Genomic DNA, 18,662 nt, shown 5'->3' on the forward strand with positions numbered 1-18,662 from the left:
CGTGTTCAAAGAATATAAGAAATTTGCAGACTATACCAGAAGCCGAACTGGAAGTGTGTGAAGGGCGGGACGCGAAGGGAGAGATGGGGCGAGGGGGGTCAGACGGAGGGAGGTCGATGACCCGCCCGTCTAACATAAGTGCCGGTTTTGACTATTTCCCCCGAAAATGTATTTTATCGCCCAGGACGCCCTTGAGACTCAGTGCTGTGGTGATATATGAGGATCCCTGTGAAGATGAACAGTAGACAGAAAGTACATGGAAAGTAACAGAAGAGATACAGTAAGTGGGGCTAAAGTGACGGCGAGTGGTTGCGGCCCCGACCGTCAGTGGGTCCCGGCCAGCCAGCCGCGCCGCCACTTCCTCGCCGGGCGCCGCGCAGAGCACACACCCTCGCTGCCGGCCGCGCCACCCACCACGCCCTTCTGTCTCGCACGTCTCAGCGCCTCAGGGCGTCTTTAAGGTGCTGCTCAGTCTGTGGGGTCTCCTGCTACCTTGCAAACCAGACACTCATGGAAAAGGAGGCGCCCTCCAAAACTATATTTAGCTGGCCACGAGGCAGCTGACCTGGCCAGTGGCGACCCGTTACGTGACGGTGCCTCCCGTCCCATCCACCAGCCTCCGCACTGCACCAGCTGCTGCTGCTGCTGCTGCTGATCCAGCCACCACCCTACTCAACCACTACGCTGCCATGATGCCACAGTGCCACGTGCCGGTACGATCTCCCGCAAACCACTACGACCTCATCTGTCCCAGTAAGCTTCCATCGTTCCAACCTATCCGCTGAAGTGAAGTCTGTGGAACCAACTTTTATTTACCCACATTCCCATGTCCTTCGGCAACCAGCGTGACGTGACGTCTGGGAGCAGGCGCGACGGTGCCATCAGCTGGGCGGGTGAGGGGGAGGAGGGGGCGGCACTAGGTAACAGTGAGGCCGGCAGCAGGGAGGCCTGTCTCGCTCAGCAACCATTTCCCTCAAGCCGTCACCTTCCCTACCCAGAAATCGTCAGTACTTCTGCAGGTGAAACTTCCTTTCCCGTCTGCACCCTCGTTCGTCTTCCAAAGCTCACGCCCCCTGTTACATGTCCCCTTCCCCCAATCAGTGTGCCAGTGGACATCTTCCATTACCCATCCGAAGAAGGACATCTGCTCGCAATTTGACATGCCACGTGGCTGTCGGCTTTGCTGCTCGCACCTACTCCTTACTGGAAGTGAAAGTTGGTCAGCCAAGGTTCTCAGCGAGGTCAGTGCAGCTTGCACCTGTCCGACCTCGCACGCCCCGCCGCCACCAAAGCGGCCCTTGGACACCACAAAGTGATGAAGAGTGAACAGTGAACATGGGAGTGTGATGATGGACACGGTGAAGGGGAGGACACAGTCATTACCCTCATGGCGTCACTGGAAGGAATGTGTTGACATACTCTTGTGTCGCCTCGTTCAAGGGCAGCCTTGTTACAGTGCTAGTAAGCCTTCGCCAGTTGACAAGGTAAGTGATTCTTCTCAGCACTGAGATGTACAGTGTCAATGGCAGGCTTGTAGCATTCAGGACAGGAACTTCAATCATCCTTAAAAAAAAAACTTGGTTGAATAAATCCATTCATTTCAAGTAAGACTTATTGCTAGATGTAAAAAGAAAAAAAAATGTTGAATTGTATGTATGTCAGACCCACTGCAGTAGACACTACAGCTTAAGGTTTATCGTGGGCCATCAGTAAACTATCGCTACTTTTTACTTACAAACACAGTATGAACAGCGCGCAAGTAAACCCCATCGCGGCCCCTCGTCCCGCGCGGGATACATAACAAACGAGACGGGTCGGAGGCTGAATATCTCTGATAGAAGTCGTACCAATACTCTTAGGCCTATAGTGGTGGCCGCGGCTACATTTATGTTAACGTAACGAGGAAATAGGATAGGGAAAGAGGGAAGGAAAGGTGTGTTGTACCAGGAGCTTGCGGCTGAATCGATAATATAGCGACATCCCTGAAATCCCACGTCACGACTCATAAAGATGGAAACAATATCAGGCGATGGTTTTTTGGAACGCTACAAATGAAGAGCAGAGAGAGAGAGAGAGAGAGAGAGAGAGAGAGAGAGAGAGAGAGAGAGAGAGAGTGTGTGTGTGTGTGTGTGTGTGTGTGTGTGTGTGTGTGTGTGAGTGAGAGAGAGAGAGAGAGAGAGAGAGAGAGAGAGAGAGAGAGAGAGAGAGAGAGAGAGAGAGATGGGAGAAAAAGATCCAGCAAACGAACGAGCCAAAATCCTTACAGACGAGGCATGTCAGAGCAGACATGAAGAAAGGGAATAAATGAAACGGGTCGAATTTTGACATGAAGATAGCCGTGAAGCGGTAACCATTAGGTGCCTTGAGAAGCGGCAGGCAAACGTGTATCAAGCGAGGAACAGAGAGCACCGTGGTACGAAAAGAGGAGAGGAAGAGAGGAAAAAAGAGTGACGAGGGGAGGGGAGGCTGAAGGTGTGCCGCGGAGGTCCCGTTAGCCCGGCGTCTGGCCGTGACACCCCTCCCGCCGCTGTTCAAGCCTTCGACCCGCCCCCGCTAAGGCGGAGGCCGATATTTTACAACTGTTATTTCTGCAGTTGTTCCAATGACTCTCAACAGCTTTTGTCTAAAGTTCCCTTGGGCCAGCTTGGTGGGAGTGGGAGTCGAGGGGGGCACGGCCACTCCCCCACGAGACACCGTCCACCACGGCGCAGGTCCAACCCAGCCCGCCTCCTGACCCGCCTCTCCGCCGTCTGGACCCGCATGTGCCGTGACCGAGCACACACGCGGCGGGGTCCGACATATGCCGGGGCTGGAAGGAAGCATACGGCGAGACACCATTTAATGCACCACTTACCGATTACCGTAGCTCGTCTTTAAAGTAAAGCCGGGGAAAAAAAAAAGAGGCCAGCCATACACCACCTCAAAGGGCGAGGAAGGTGCAGCAGCACAAGCTTAAGGTAATACAGGGCTGAGGATCAAGCTGACGCCCACCTGTAACATAAATCAACTTGGCTGAAATAAAGCCTTCGTTTTGGCTGCTTTAAATCTTGAATCACCATCCCGTTATCAACTTTCTTCTTTCTTTATATATATATATATATATATATATATATATATATATATATATATATATATATATATATATATATATATATATAAAGGTGACTACATTTGATGACATGATGCTGGTACTGGTCTTAACTTCATGAGAAACAAGTGGGCGACCAGTCACTTCCAGGTCACAGGCACCACTCCGGTACACATCACCACAGTTTAGCCATTCACCCATCCGCCCACACACTTCTATACCCGCACATCCACGCACACGCATAGCAAAAGGTCACGGCAGCGTCATTTTTAGAGAAAGTATTATTACCAAGTTAAAAGTGAGTGTATGTTTGTCTAGTGGGTAAGAGACAGTCAGTCACCAAAATAAGTGGTGTAGGTGACGCCCCTCGGCGTGGATGGTCTGTAAGGGTGGCGGCGGCGGTCCGTGATCGGGACGGAGGTGTTTCATTCAAGATCTCTTCATGATTTGATCCAGAATTTCTCCGATTGATAGCTAGAATTTCCTCTCTCTCTCTCTCTCTCTCTCTCTCTCTCTCTCTCTGTGTGTGTGTGTGTGTGTGTGTGTGTGTATGTGTGTGCGCGCGCGTGGGTGTCAGTGTTAGTTAAAAATAATGTAAATGAGATACATCGATCATAATTAGACTTACCAAGACTTTTTATCTCCCGGTAAAGAGTTCGTCTCCTTCACCGTCTATAAAATCATGTCGAGTCGGTTACGTAAAATCGGCGCAAAAGTGTTATTTGTGTGGAGAGTAATGTAGATCGAATTTTCGTATAAGTGCGGTAATACTATCCGATGCTCATACAATGTTAGTTTTCAATCTTTCATGTCTTCTGGTCCAAAATATAATAACTAAAAATTAATAACAAGAAAGCTTAACCAGAGTCTGTCCCGCAGTACTGTACAAGACACGAGTGGATTTCCTGTTCCCGTTCTGTTACTCTTCGCCTCGGTCCGATTAGCGGGGTAGGTTTTACAGGCAGCGGGAGAGCATTTCCCGTGGAGTTTGTGTGGCGGCGTGTCCACGTGTCCAAGGGATGACGGCACGCCGCTGCTCACTGACAAGGCGTTCACACCGGAAACACTCAAACTAAAACATTCTTTTTTCTTTGTGTGCTTTGATGATTCAGTCTTTCTTCCCCTTATGCACGGCGCCGATGAGGTAAGCGCCGTCCTTTAGTATTATTACGTGAGAGGAGCCGCCGGCGCTGTCGCACGAAGACCATGGCTCCAGTTCCCGTTTGTGACATCTATATGACAAAATTCCACATGCTATGTTCTAAGGAACACAAAAAAAAGGAAAAGAAAGCAAATTCTTCATAGTTTTGAGATTAGGAGGGGTTGGAGGAATGTTGGGGAAAGCCTAGGTACACCAAAGTTGCCTTAAGTTCTTGCGCATTGATCAATGATTCTAGGCTGGGTGTGTCTGCTCTTGGTAAAACATTTACTTTAATTTCAGATGCTCTAGAGGACATGCTTTACTCTCATCACGTGAAACCTGGCGGAAGTTACGTCATCGCAAACAATGGCCGTCATGAACCCAACCTCTCACTGGCCGCAGCTTCGACAGCGTCATGAGAACGCTGCTTTCCAATTGGTGCAGACACCACGATGACGTAACGAAGACCCTCCTGATTGGCCAGCGGTGAGCTGTGGCTGGTGACGTGGTAGCAGAGCAGAGCTGTGGTTGGTGGATGCTTTGGCTGCCAGACCCAGCCAGGCCACTGTCGGGCTCACATGGCTGGGAATGGAAACCCCTCTCGCCTCCAGTCTGGAGGCTTCTCATCAGCTGTTCGCAAGGGCGGAGCTACAACGGAGGGCCGCGGCCCGGCCTCTGCTCCCTCACAGCCCAGTACAGGGCCACATCGAGACATATTCCTCGCCCGCTGAGGCACAGTATGACTGTGGGCACTCAATACTGAGGGAGTGTGCTGCGATCAAGACATAATAGCCTCTATGTTGCTTGCCCATTGGGATCAGTGAAAGTTCAGCCGGCGACACCTTGACATCAGCTGCTGCCGGCCGGCTTGTCTTCGCTAGGTGAGTAGAACATTCTAGGGCCAAGTGCTGCCTCTCCCCTTTTACCCTCGAGCTGCCACCCATACCCCGTGTGCCCCTCACCTGCCTCTCCACCAGGACGCCGCCGTGCTGGCCTAAACCTCCTGGAAAAGTTAGACAAGGACACACCTGGCGCGCCTCCCATGATCACGTGTTAGTAAATTTCTCATTACTTATTCATTATTCGTTCCCTTGACAACCAAAATAAGGATGAAGATTTACTGTGTGAAGAGAACTCGCTGTGTACGTGTGGTAGCGCGACACACTTCACGGGACTCTGACAGTGGTGCCTCGAAAGTTATAGTGTGAGAAACATTACCATCGAGAGAATGGCTAGTTTTCCCAATACTAAATGGAATCCATTTAACTCAGAGGCCGGAGCGTTGGCATGCCTGGACTGCTGTAAGGGATGCGGGATCCAAGGACGGATAAGGATGTGTGCTTTTTTGTGATGCGTTGAGGGATGATGTACTGGAAGGGGCGGCTGTGGTGGTAGTGGTGGCGGTGGCCTGGGGGTGTAGTGGAGGTGGTGGTAGTGGTAGTGGTGGTGACGGCAAGTGTCTTGTACTGTAGTGTGAAAGGGACGTGTGGTGTGGTGGCGGCCTGGGATGGTGGTGAGTGTCAAGGTGTGGCTGGTGTGGAGGCGATGGTGATGGTTAGTGGACAGTGAAGTGGCGCAGTGGCCATACACGAGGGTGAGAGAGGCGACAGGCACACATGGCCGGGGACACCAGTCCATCCTTAAAAGTGTGTTCCAACTTAGCCTGTCGGAAACTTTTCTTTAGTACAAGTGACTTCCCTTCCTGACCAATGCATGCCCTTCTATCATATCCCACTACCCAGCCATTCTGTCTGCTGCCGCTTCTCCCTGCTCTTGGGGCGTGCTGACTCACCAGTGACAAACAGTGCCGATGATTAGATAGACCACTTGAACAGAGGTGAGGGAGTGGGAACTTTCTTTACGTGGTATACGTGTAGCGAGTCACAGTAGAGCCACACGTCTGAAGAGATCGCACCCTTTATACTTATGGCAGCTAATTAAGGAGATGATTTCCCTTAGAGTCATGTTCTAGGCTTGGGGAGCAAGTCAGGCAAATCTCGGGTGCAGACGTGTTGTTCGCTCAAGTCAGCTGATTATTGGAGCCCTGTGTGCTGAGTCGCCAGTCGCGGTGTATCGATGGGAGTGAAGGCTTAAGTCACCCATCATGAGTGTTTGGGAGTCGGTGCACAGTGGTCATAGTCACATGATGGTGGTGATGAATAATGGCTATGTGGTGGCGTAGATTTTATTGCAGGATTTTTTCTCTCTCTCTCTCTCTCTCTCTCTCTCTCTCTCTCTGAACATGTTTTACTTAGCAGCCAAATATTATACTTAACATTGCCACAGAATCCGTCTTTTCTACATCACAGCACATTCCCTTCTAACTTTCTCTTTTCCCTCCCTCCCTAGCTCCCTCACTCCCTTCGTCTCGCTTAGCACTCACTCGTCGTCTAGCCCGTACACCACTAATCCTCTCTCTCTCTCTCTCTCTCTCTCTCTCTCTCTCTCTCTCTCTCTCGTGTCTGCCACATCATCGCGGTTTCACCCAGATTCAAAACGGTGTCTCCCTTTGCATCATAATATTGGAAAATACTTCCTTGGAAAGGACTGAAAGATGAGGAGGGCTGTGGAAGATTTCCTCGATAGGTATTTATACTGTGGAAGTTTCTAAAGATCTGATTTAGGCCTCAGCGGGGCAGACAGGATATGGGAGGAGGCGGTCGCAAGATGGGAGTCTGAGAAAGGCCACCACCAGCCCAACGTGAGTAGAAACAGTGATGGGAGGATAAGTGCATTCTTAGTCTCAAACTTAACTATTGGAGAGGCTTTGATGCTGTCTATCTTCCCCTCTCCCTCTCCCTTTTCTTCTCCCTCCCTTCCTGCCTCTCTCTCTCTCTCTCTCTCTCTCTCTCTCTCTCTCTCTCTCTCTCTCTCTCTCTGGTACTCCACTCATTATTCCTGTTTACTTATTTCACCACACTAGCGGCACATGTGTCTGGCGCCGCCGCTACTGCTCTACTTGCTTCCCGCTGGTACCTCTGCCACCCCAGACCTGTCTGCTGTTCCATGTTCTGTTATCGAATTAATCCCAAACCTTCAGTCACCTCTTAGTACATTCTACCACGTCGATTCTGCCTTCCTCCATCGCCAGCCTTCCTCCCTTCCTTCCTCTTTCCCCGCCTCTTCCCTTCCCACCGTCCCTCCCTCCCTTCCCTGCCGTGCCGGGAGCTGTTGCTATGGGCCGTACACCGTCTCTTTTTTTACACCTGCCGCCAGTCGCTCGTGCACGTCCCACTACACCCCAGAATTTCTCCACGATTTGACTAGTTCGTTGACTTATGTGACATGTTCCAGGTGGCCACGTTTGCCTGCGGTAGTTAGACCCCACCCTTGCCGCAGACTTGATTTCCCTCTTCACCCTTTGACGGCGATGCTGATGGGAGCTAGCTGGCTCCAAGTAGCCGGCCCCTGCAATCATCAATTTCTCTTTAGGGTAAATGACGTCTGGAGAACCAACCCACTCATGCTGGGATTTAAATTTTACTGACCCTCTGTGGACCCTGCAGTGGAAGGCACATTTGACATTAAAGTGAAAGAAGAAAAGCTTTTCAGTGGGACAATTTATACATTCATCTAAGGCCGTCTCACAAACAGTCCTTTGAAGAGGGAGTCGAGGACAGACGAGCATAGGGGCGCGGTTGTCTGGCGCGGTAGGGAGGGGTTGAGCAGGCTGGCTAGCCAGAGCGGGGAACACCAGCCCTCGTCATTCTTCAACGGACAGCAACAGTACCTAGAATGTCAGCTGTCGGTTACTCTTTCCTTCCCCAGCCAGCCGCTCTCCCGCTGAACCTAGAGTATGGCAGTCAGGACGGTGCCCTGTCCCCCCACCATCACCACGGCCTCGGCTGTCATTGCATGCTTCTCCCTTGCCTTCCACGTTATGCATGATTTACTTCAGTAACAGGTACTCCTACTCTCATTTCATTTTTTCCCTCTACAAAGGTTGCTTCTATTGTGTTCTGGCTCGTGAGAACTGTTACCGGAAGTGGGATTATGTAAATGGTAAGCCCGGCCAGGCCGCCACGCCTGCCTCGAGGTGCCTCCCCTCACTGGCATCCCCACCGGCCTCCCAAACACTCTAGCTCCGCGCTTGTTCACAGCCCGCTACTTTCCCAGCCGCGAGTAGAAACGAGAAAACCTTCCGCATTGACTCACCAGACCAGCTTGGCCTAAAAGCAAGACTTCCCTTAATCTGTAAATGACAACCTACCGACGGACTCAGCTATTCCCGGTCCCAGGCAAGTCATCAGTAGTGACTCGGTTCAGAATGAGTGGTGCCGGAGGGGGCAGTGGCAGGGTGCGGTTTGAGGGTCAGTGAACGCTGGTGGTGAGGGGAGGGGAGGAGTGGGAGGGTGTGAGAGCCAGGAGCCGCGGCGACCAGCAGAGAGGGAGAGGGAGAGGGAGCGCGGCGGAAGAGGACTGGTGGAGGGAGGAGAGACAGACAGACAGACAGACGATCACGCGGAGGCTCTCTCGCAGTGCCACTCCTCATCGCCATTCAGCAGGCTCGGTGTGGTCTCGTCAACCCACTCATCCATAGCTGCCCAGCATAACCAAACATCATGCGTATGGCCGTCTGTAAATAACACCCCATCTGAATTTGAATGAAGTTGCGAAACTTAATGAATATAATCCATAATGATATTGCTAATAACGGGTGTATAATAAGAATCGGTACTCCCTTTCTGGTTGGTCCGATAGACATCCCCTCGCCTGGCAGTCGCACGCTTCACCCTCCCCACCGGAGCGCCGCCTCCACCTCGCGGCGTGCACCACCGCCACCCTAAGTGGTCTTCCCGTAGCTCAGAACTAACCAAAATTCATCACACGCCACTCGAGAACATTGACGGAATTCCTCGCCGCGACGAAACAACCACAGAATATATTGGACGATCGCCGCGGCAACCACGTCCACGGAATGACCCGAAATAATAATAAGCGGCCCCGTACGCATCTCATGCCGATCGAACGACAGGATCTTTGCGCCAGGTCCTACACACCCCCCTTTAATAATCCCTGTATTCCTCTCTTGGTTCAAGCGTGCCCTCTGGTCTACTGGTGGAGGCCGACGGCGGGCGGCGCGGGTAACGGCAGGTGGCGCCCGAAACACGTCGGTGGAGCAGCGGGGTCAGTGTCTTCGCCACAAGGGAAGGAGGGAGGAGAGCCGCGATGTCACGAGCCAAGATTTACTTCTGGCACTCTCAGGGGTCAGTGCCTCTCCCCCTCCTGTTCGCATGCCCGTGTACGCGGCGTCATGTGCATGAGCAAGAGCGTGTCGGTATCGGGTGTACATGTGTGTGTATGTACGAGGGGTGGGACTCTCCCTCGCCCTCTCATTAATTTCTTGGCTAATTAGAAGGTTAGCGAGGAACTTTGACGCTACGTTTTGCTCACGTAAAAATTAATATGGATTGAGGGGAAAGATATATCGATTTAGAGAGAGAGAGAGAGAGAGAGAGAGAGAGAGAGAGACGGGGGTATAGGGGGGGACGAGGAGGAATGATGATGAATTTAATGAAAATATAACTTTTGGAACTAATTACAGCTTTGGGTGTATCTTTCCAATACCAGTCACTGAGTGGACAAACACCCTCACGGAGCTTCTTGGGTCTAATGCAGTAAGGATTGATTGTGTGAGAGGTCGGGGAAGACTGAGGTGACTGTGTGGGGGATGTGTGGCTAAGAGAAGGAAAGTGTGGTGGTGATAGTGTTGATGGTTGTTGTTCGTTATAAGGTAAGCCTCTCTCTCTCTCTCTCTCTCTCTCTCTCTCTCTCTCTCTCTCTCTCTCTCTCTCTCTCTCTCTCTCTCTCTCTCTCAGTATGGAAGAATTGAGCGTTTCAGGAAGAGAAGGTAGAGAGAGAGAAGAGCAAGCAGAGGTGTGTGTGTGTGTGGTGAGGAGGAGGAGGAGGAGGAGGATAGCAGCTGAGGAAGTGGTGATTGTGGCGGACTTGCTTGTGGTGGTGGCAAGAGGAAGGAGATATAGGCAGTGGAGAGAGAGAGAGAGAGAGAGAGAGAGAGAGAGAGAGAGAGAGAGAGAGAACCCGTACCCTAGCGGTGGTGGTGGTTGGGTCCGACTCTCGTATTGATCTGGGACTCATATAACACCATCACCGTACATTGGTAGTCCGCCCAGCCCCGGGCTCTCTCTCTCTCTCTCTCTCTCTCTCTCTCTCTCTCTCTCTCTGCCGGAAATAAACAGAATGGAAACACAATCGCCTGCATTGCACTCCACGTGAAGGAAAGAGAATAGTAGCGGACTGCTGAAGTGGAAGAGTAGCGTGGGATGAACAGTGCAGTGAAGTCGAGGGGAGTTAGAATGGTGGAGTGGGGATGTATGGTGGTGGAGTACCTGTCGTGGTAGTGGTGGCGTGCGTGTGTCCCAATGGTGTCCGGGAGAGGGAGGGCCGGTGGTGGTTTGGTTTGTAGCTACATTACAAACCGTCAGCCAAGAACATCCATCAGTCACACAGATCCTTCTTGCATGTGTGTGTGTGTGTGTGTGTGTGTGTGTGTGTGTGTGTGTGTGTGTGTGAGTGTGAGGAGGTGGAAGGTGGCAGGGTGGGTGGGTTAACATTCTTCAGAATACCGTATATCATTGATGTAATTGCACACTATACAAAGAGCCCCTCTCTCTCTCTCTCTCTCTCTCTCTCTCTCTCTCTCTCTCTCTCTCTCTCTCTCTCTCTCTCTCTCTCCTCTGTATATAAACACGAGGTCAGTAACCCCACATCTGGGCTGCGCTGGAGGCCTAAACGAAAGCGAAGGGGAAAGACCTCAGTATAAGCCTACTCGCAAGCCTTCCTTGTTACTTCGCTCACAATGTTTGTGATGCTGCTAACACACACACACACACACACACACACACACACACACACACACACACACACACACACACACACTCTCTCTCTCTCTCTCTCTCTCTCTCTCTCTCTCTCTCTCTCTCTCTCTCTCTCTCTCTCGCTCTGGTACAGTACAACCAACTGTCCCTGAATCGACAGGTAAAACCAAGAGTCTTCTCGACCATATTACCCTTGAGAGAGAGAGAGAGAGAGAGAGAGAGAGAGAGAGAGTATTACCGCACAGCTCAAAATAAACGTGTGTGTGTGTGTGTGTGTGTGTGTGTGTGCGTGCGTGCATGCCTGCGTGCGTGCGCGCGCGTGTCTTGCTGTCAAGCTCTCCTCACTTCCAAGCGCGCAGATCGTGTCGCGTTTAGTAATTGGAAGCTGAAGCAAGGAGAGGAGGTCACGAAATGGATGTGAGGGTGTGCGTGAGGGTGTGATATGGGTGGACGTATGGGTGTCGTGCGGCGGACGAGTGTAGCAGTATTGTCGCTCATCATGATCCAACAATATGAATACCATTATACTCTCCCTTCCCTTCAACCCCCCTTCTCTCTCTCTCTCTCTCTCTCTCTCTCTCTCTCTCTCTCTCTCTTACACATACACACGCCCCCATTCTCACCGTCACGCACCTCTGAGCTGGACTTGCCGGCGTCAGCTAGTAGCCGCCTGACTCTTGGATACTGTGGCAGTGACTTAATTGACTGGCCCTGTACTTCTTGTTTTATTTTTTTTCTTTCGCCATCATCCTGACGGTCAGCATCATTCACCTTAATCTTGTCACCAAGCAGAGAGAGAGAGAGAGAGAGAGAGAGAGAGAGAGAGAGAGAGAGAGAGAGAGAGAAAGAGAGAGAGAATTTGTAACTAGACGACCTCCACGCGTAAATAAAGAAAGAAAAAGACATACGAAACGAGGCACTTCAAGAACACCTGTGTGACTCGCCCCCTTTGCGTCAGGCCGAAAATCTTCACCTCAGCATCCATTTCCCTCAAGGCTCGCCATCGCCAGTTTATGCACCACCTACCGGGAGGAGCCAAACAGCCTTCATGGCCTCGTTTACTTTCATTTCACGATTCATTCAACTTGCAGCGGCCCTTTGCTCACTCTGAGATGACGATTGTGTCTTCGAGCGCCGCACCCGATCTATTCCCGCTGAGCTAGAACGTTAACACATAAAACACACTCTACGTGACACATCATACTGGTTGGGTTGTATCGCGTATCAACACGCCTTGGATACATCACACATGTGGCAAAGGAAGAAAGGCAGCCACATGGACGGACTGCTTGACAACGACCAGTCAGCACAGCGGGAGGAGGAAGGGAAGGAGGGTACAGTGCTGACCTCGTCCTCTCCTCCCCCCGCCTCCCGCCGTGGCCTCGGGAGGTGATGGATGGATAGCGCGGTCGTCAGGTTTTTGGTTCAATACGAGGTACACTCATAACCTACCACCCAATCTCTCTCTCTCTCTCTCTCTCTCTCTCTCTCTCTCTCTCTCTCTGTCTACTTTTCACTGTTGACTCTACTTTATCAATTTATATCTTCTCGCCCTCTGCAGCATCCATACCTTTGTTCACCACTCGGCTCTCTTTCCCTCTCTTCCTCCCTGCTTCCCTCGTTCCCTCCTACAGGCAACAGAGAGGCACATTCTCACCCCCGTCCGAGTCCCTGTCCCCGTTCAACCGGCCAAAGTGACGACAGGAGGTGCGAGGGACGGTGCATGCGTTCCGGGTTTGCTAAGATAGGGTGGCGCTGCCGAATGAAGTGTGAAGACCAAGGAGCACCAGCGAACGCCACTTGAAACCAACGTAAAGCATTAATATGAAAGTCCTAAAAAAAAAAAAAAAAAAAAAATCGGGCTGCTCCCACATCTCTTCAGATACTTTAAATGTTTTGGTTATTTTGACCTTCGAATACGTTCCCACCTCTCATCCTTAACCACGAGCACAAGCAAGGAACTAAATCGATTAACTCTGCAAGACTTCCGTGCTACTAATGAAATTAAATGCGCTTCACACACACACACACACACACACACACACACACACACACACACACACACACACACACACACAGCCGTATTGTAGCATCAACAAGGGTGGCCTTATATGTTGGGGAGCAAGGCCGCTCAGCCGCCTTACCCCGCGTTGCTGGCTGGTGCGTCAGACGAGCATCACGTAACGTCGAGCACGATGGCAACACAATGACCCGAGGGAGGCGCCACCAGTAATGGCGGTTATCTAATCAGCAGACATAGTTCGTGGTGAAATATAAGTTGCTCAAAACAAGTTGGCGCCGAGTCCACCCGGGGATGGACCTCGCGGACAAAGTTTTTCAAAATTATCGGTGCATTTCTTGGTGTTTGAACTACAGCCCAGCGATTGGGGTCCTGACGGAGGCGGCGGCGAGAACATGAGCTAGAGCGACAGAAGCGTTGCCTCTCGTCTATATTTGAAGATGATATCCGATTCTAAAGGAGACTCGCCCTGACCCACCGCGGCCATGACTCATCTGTCTTCCTTAACACACACACACACACACACACACACACACACACACACACACACACGCGCGGTAGCTCAGTGGTTAGAGCGCTGGCTTCACAAGCCAGAGGACCGGAGTTCGATTCCCCGGCCGGGTGGAGATATTTGGGTTTGTCTCCTTTCACGTGTAGCCCCTGTTCACCTAGCAGTGAGTAGGTACGGGATGTAAATCGAGGAGTTGTGACCTTGTTGTCCCGGTGTGTGGTGTGTGCCTGGTCTGAGGCCTATCCAAAGATCGGAAATAATGAGCTCTGAGCTCGCTCTGTAGGGTAACGTCTGGCTGTCTCGTCAGAGACTGCAGCAGATCAAACAAACAGTGAACATACACACACACTCCTTTGTACACAGAAGACTGTCCTCGCCTGCTACTCAATAGGCATGGCTTCGAAAACTACTGAAGTCGCAAAGGATTTTTCCCTGACAAAGGCTACATACAATACGGTTCGGTGGTGTGTAAGATCCTAGCATCACATATAAATCACTCTTTGACCCCTAAGCTCTTTCTCGGAGGGTACTAAATGTTGGTCACGACTCTAGAACGTAATGAAGAGTATGGTGAATTACACACACACACACACACACACACACACACACACACACACACACACACACACACACACACACACACACACACACACACACACACACACATATATATATATATATATATATATATATATATATATATATATATATATATATATATATATATATATATAACTTTGTATTTAGTTTAAGAAAAATCCCAGGGCAATATTCCCATTCTGAACAAACATAATTAGTAACTAGTAACCTGTAACCAAACAGTGGCGACATACAGCCCTCCCCCACCCACCCGCGTCTCTCCTTACCGTGATAAGTACTGTACCTCTCTTCAATCTATAACGCTCATCCGGCCAGGACACGTGTGGCGTGTGACGGTGACTTTTCTTGTATTCACACATTAATTGTTAGCACGATGAGTCTGGCGCCCGACCACCTCTTTAAGTAGCAGTGAACGCGGCTGTCCAAGTCTCCGAGAGCTTAAGTCTGAAAGCTATCTCTTTTTACTCCAGTTGTGTGTCTGGGAGTGGTTACGTTACTTTAGATCTTCGTATAATCGATTGAAGAATTCCGAGTTATGCAAAGTGGTCATGAGGTCTTGGGGATTCCATAACTTTACTGCCACGCTTAATGTTCAAATCTTAAAATGATACAATTTTTCTTGAACTCCGTAAGTACACCTTTGTAAACACACACACACACACACACACACACACACACACACACACACACACACACACACACACACACACACAGCGGCACCGCGCTCAATGTTACGTAAGGGAGAAACCCGGACCGCCACCCCGAGCATCGCAAACACTCAGGCTTATCGCTGAGTAAAGGTCACCGCGCCTCCCGTCTCCGCTCATTCGTTCAGTAGTGCGGCCCGACCTCATGCAGCCCCTCACGTGCTACTGGCCTCCCCGCTCCTCCAGGTGGTGTGGCAGACGAGGCTCCATTGCTCACCATTCATTCTTCTCTTTATCAGTTGCTTAGTTGAAGTGTACAATGTCAACAAGTTACAATTTCTCGGTTTATGGAAATTTAGAGAGAGAGAGAGAGAGAGAGAGAGAGAGAGAGAGAGAGAGAGAGAGAGAGAGAGAGAGAGAGGCTGTTAGTAGGAGACAGGAGGAGGTGAAGGGTCCTGGTGAGGGGAGATGCAAGGTTGTCTGAATGGGCCGTGAAGAAAAGGAAGGGAGATTTTTTTTTTTCTAGATGAAAGGCGGTGAGAAGGAAGGAGTGTGGGAGAGGATTCTAGGTTTAGAGGGGAAGGCAGGAAGAGTGATGCCAAGCGTAGGAAGGAGCAAAGGTATCAGGAGAGCGTGGTGAAGGTTGGTGGGTGGGGAGGTTGCAGTATGAGGTAGGGGGCACGAGAGAGAGTGAGTTGTGCACAGCATCGCCGTATCAGTGCCAGGTTATCATGTTGCCTAATAGAGGCGATGGAGGGAGACAGCCAAGGGGATTGAGCCTCCGTCTGCGAGCGTAGGTGAATTTTGTCTCCCAGGACAGGTTCACCCTGTTTCAGCAGCGCCCTTTCATATGACGAGCGCTCGGCATGGTGCGGGTGATGGATGCTGCCCTGAAACCCTCACTAAACAAAGGAACGCGGAGGCAAAAGAGCAAAACACGACCATAAAAATCAATCGAGAATGCAGCCACTCCAGCCCCGCAACTCTCAGGCCGCACCTGCGAATGCACACTGGCCGCCATTTTGTTTTCTGCATCCCGGCTCTCAGAGTTGAAAAATGTCAAACAGCCAGCGAGCTTGCGATCCTCCGTCCCTCCCCCTATTGCCTCTCACAAGGGCAATGCACCTGCTGCAAATAAACCGGGAAAATCAGCCCAGTGCGTGGCTGAGATACTCGCTCACCGACAGCCGCGAGACGGTGCGCCAGGATGGGGATCAGACAAAGCCGTTTAACCAAGCAAAGGTCGATTTGGGAAGCAAAAAAGAATAATAAATAAGGAAGCACCAGACTTGCTTCACCTGACCCGTCTGTTGCCACCTGTCCCGCCTGGTGCTTCGTGTTTCCCTTGTTGGGATGTCAAAGGCGACGACGTCACTCGCGGTTTTTCCAAAGTGGAGGGAATATCCTAGAAACAACTAAGTATCCTTCGCCTCTCAAGAAAGAAATGCAAGGTCTTCTTTGCCGGCTGTAAAGGAAAACCGAACCACCTAAACGACCTTCCCAAGTACGCGTAGAAAGCACTTTCCCGCGTCAATTAGACAGTCTTGCCATGCCCGCCGGGTTGATACTTGGTAAGGGCTTTGGAGAAACCTCCAGTGCAACTCTCCACGCCAAGCCATGCATAAAGCAAAGGTGATGGTGAACAGTAACTCCAAGAAATAAAGAAGTTTTAATTTCAAACAAAGACTGGCATTACCATTTTCCGGTCAAAAACAAGTGAAACGGGCGTCATTCACCTCTCACCCTCCCTTCATTCCTCTTTCCATTCCTCAGCCAGCCAGCGAGTAGTCGTGCAGCCAAGAATAGGTGAAACCCTGGCCTGCCTGCTGAGCCCTAACGCGTCTAGTCACTCTTGGTTTAAGTCGTACTCCTGAAGGATGAAGGTCAGAGGTTGTCCTAAATATCTTTGAGATCGAGGGTTCTCTAAACCCCAAAACCTACCCACACGTTGAAGAATGAATGACTTGTGCTCAGCTCCTTAAAATCTCTGTTGTCGGATGAAACTGGTCCTGCGAGCATTGTATGTAATATAATTTAATAGAAACAATAAGAAAATGTGCTGTGAGTACGAGGCAAAAACACTTGGGAATGAGATAAAAGTATATAATGTGTTCTGAAGTATTGGCGCTCGAGAAATTATCAGATCTTGTTATTTATACTCATTATTTCATTTACGAGATTAAATTTTCCCCTCTATTTTCAACTTTGCTATCTTTACTCCACCGCCTCCTCACGACGATCTTGTTGCTGCCCAAGACTTTCTACTGGCGCTCACTCCTACTTAGTCCATTTTACTGTTGCAAGAGTCAGTTTAAATGTTCACTTCTTCATTCCTTCATCTGGTAAACTCTGAAACACTCGACCTTCCTCAGTTTTCCACATTCCTGCGACTCACATTCCTTCAAGAGGGTGTATCACGACACCTCGTAAAGTAAATTGCCTCGTCTGTCTTGGAATTCTCTCAGAGTTTGCGTTAAGGGAGTTGCATTTGGCGCGGCTTTTTATCCCTGATCTGTTTTATAGCTCTTGGTCAGTCTCCTTTCGTTGTGATTAAAAACAAACTTGACAAGAGAGGAAGAAAGGGGCGTGAGCTTCCGAAAAGAGAGAGAGAGAGAGAGAGAGAGAGAGAGAGAGAGAGAGAGAGAGAGAGAGAGAGAGAGAGAGAGAGAGAGAGAGAGAGAGGAAATGAAGTGAAGAGCGTTAGAGGACATGAGAGGGAGATGGGGGAGGCAGGGGAGAGGGAAGGGTGGAGGGAGGAGGAAGGGAGAGACGAGGACGGTCCGGCGAGTCGATATCGGAGTCTGGCAGGGGAGTGGGAGGTCACATTGAGGGTCTGGACCAGAGGATCGCCTAATGGTGGTGGTGGTGGTGGTGGTGGCGGCGGCGGCGGCAGGGAAAATGTTAGGGACAATGTACACAAATGGCAAATTCTACGACGCGTTACATACAGATCGATGGTAAATATGGATTTCCCCTTCAGACAGGAAAAAAAATGTCTCCTAGCCGCTTCTTTTCCCCCAACCAAAAGAAGAAGAGAAGAGAAAGTAACAGGGAACAAACAATCTGTCTCCTAAAAAAAAAAAAAGCCGGGAACGAACAAAAGAACAAAAGAAAGGAAATCACTCACCACTGAAGGGAAAACGGAATGTGTCATGTGTTTATAATGAGTTAAGTGAAAAAATAGACTGAAAGTTAAGAGACACGTAAGAAAGTACGAGTGACGGAAAAAAAAAAAAGGTAGTTATTCTTACAGTAACAGGCGGCAGACTATACTCCCCCATCTCCTTTCTCCCACCACCTAGTCTACTACTTCTTCATTCAAACTCTTGTTCCTCCCCTTTTATAACATTTTCTAGTTTTCCATTCATTCGTAATTTTTTCTCTTCCTCTCCTCATTCCTTCCCTTCCTCCCTAGAGACAAAAAGTTAGCTAAGTCGAGGAAACGATTAAGTAACTCCCATCGATAGAGGAAAGACAATGACGAAGAAATGAAAGGAGAAAGAGACGTGACTGACAATGCGTCGCGATGATCAGTCTTTCTCTTACTACTTCACTCACTCACTCGCTCACTTGTTCATGCTCTACTTACACCATTGCTTTGTTTCTTCATCCAAACCACTATCTCACGCACCTGTTTCATCCGCATCTGTTATACCGACCTCTTTGTCACACACACACACACACACACACACACACACACACAGCTCTCAGTAAACTAGCACAGTCTGTCGTCCTTGCTCCACTTCTCCCTCCCCCCCTCCCTACTCCCTCCTTCTTGTATATGGTTTCTCAAAGTCCCATCAGCTTCACGAGACT

General features: G+C 50.2%; 2 long non-coding RNA genes across 3 annotated transcripts in view; one reads left to right on the forward strand and one right to left on the reverse strand.

The window, feature by feature from the left end:
- The window catches only part of LOC123516010, a 31,692-nt gene continuing 13,030 nt past the window's right edge, over positions 1–18,662 (forward strand). Inside the window, exons 1-2 of one of the 2 annotated variants that reach the window (XR_006678050.1) lie at positions 1–1,484; positions 4,530–9,436. This is a non-coding gene — a long non-coding RNA (uncharacterized LOC123516010). The remainder of the gene's footprint in view (positions 1,485–4,529; positions 9,437–18,662) is intronic. The other variant, XR_006678049.1, reaches the window with a different exon arrangement.
- Positions 10,866–11,827, reverse strand: LOC123516011. The gene is made up of 2 exons (XR_006678051.1): positions 11,130–11,827; positions 10,866–10,925 (listed from the first exon to the last, which is right to left on the reverse strand). It is a non-coding gene; the product is annotated as an uncharacterized LOC123516011 (long non-coding RNA).

This window comes from Portunus trituberculatus, chromosome 40 (assembly GCF_017591435.1).
Source record: "Portunus trituberculatus isolate SZX2019 chromosome 40, ASM1759143v1, whole genome shotgun sequence".
Taxonomy (NCBI): domain Eukaryota; kingdom Metazoa; phylum Arthropoda; class Malacostraca; order Decapoda; family Portunidae; genus Portunus; species Portunus trituberculatus.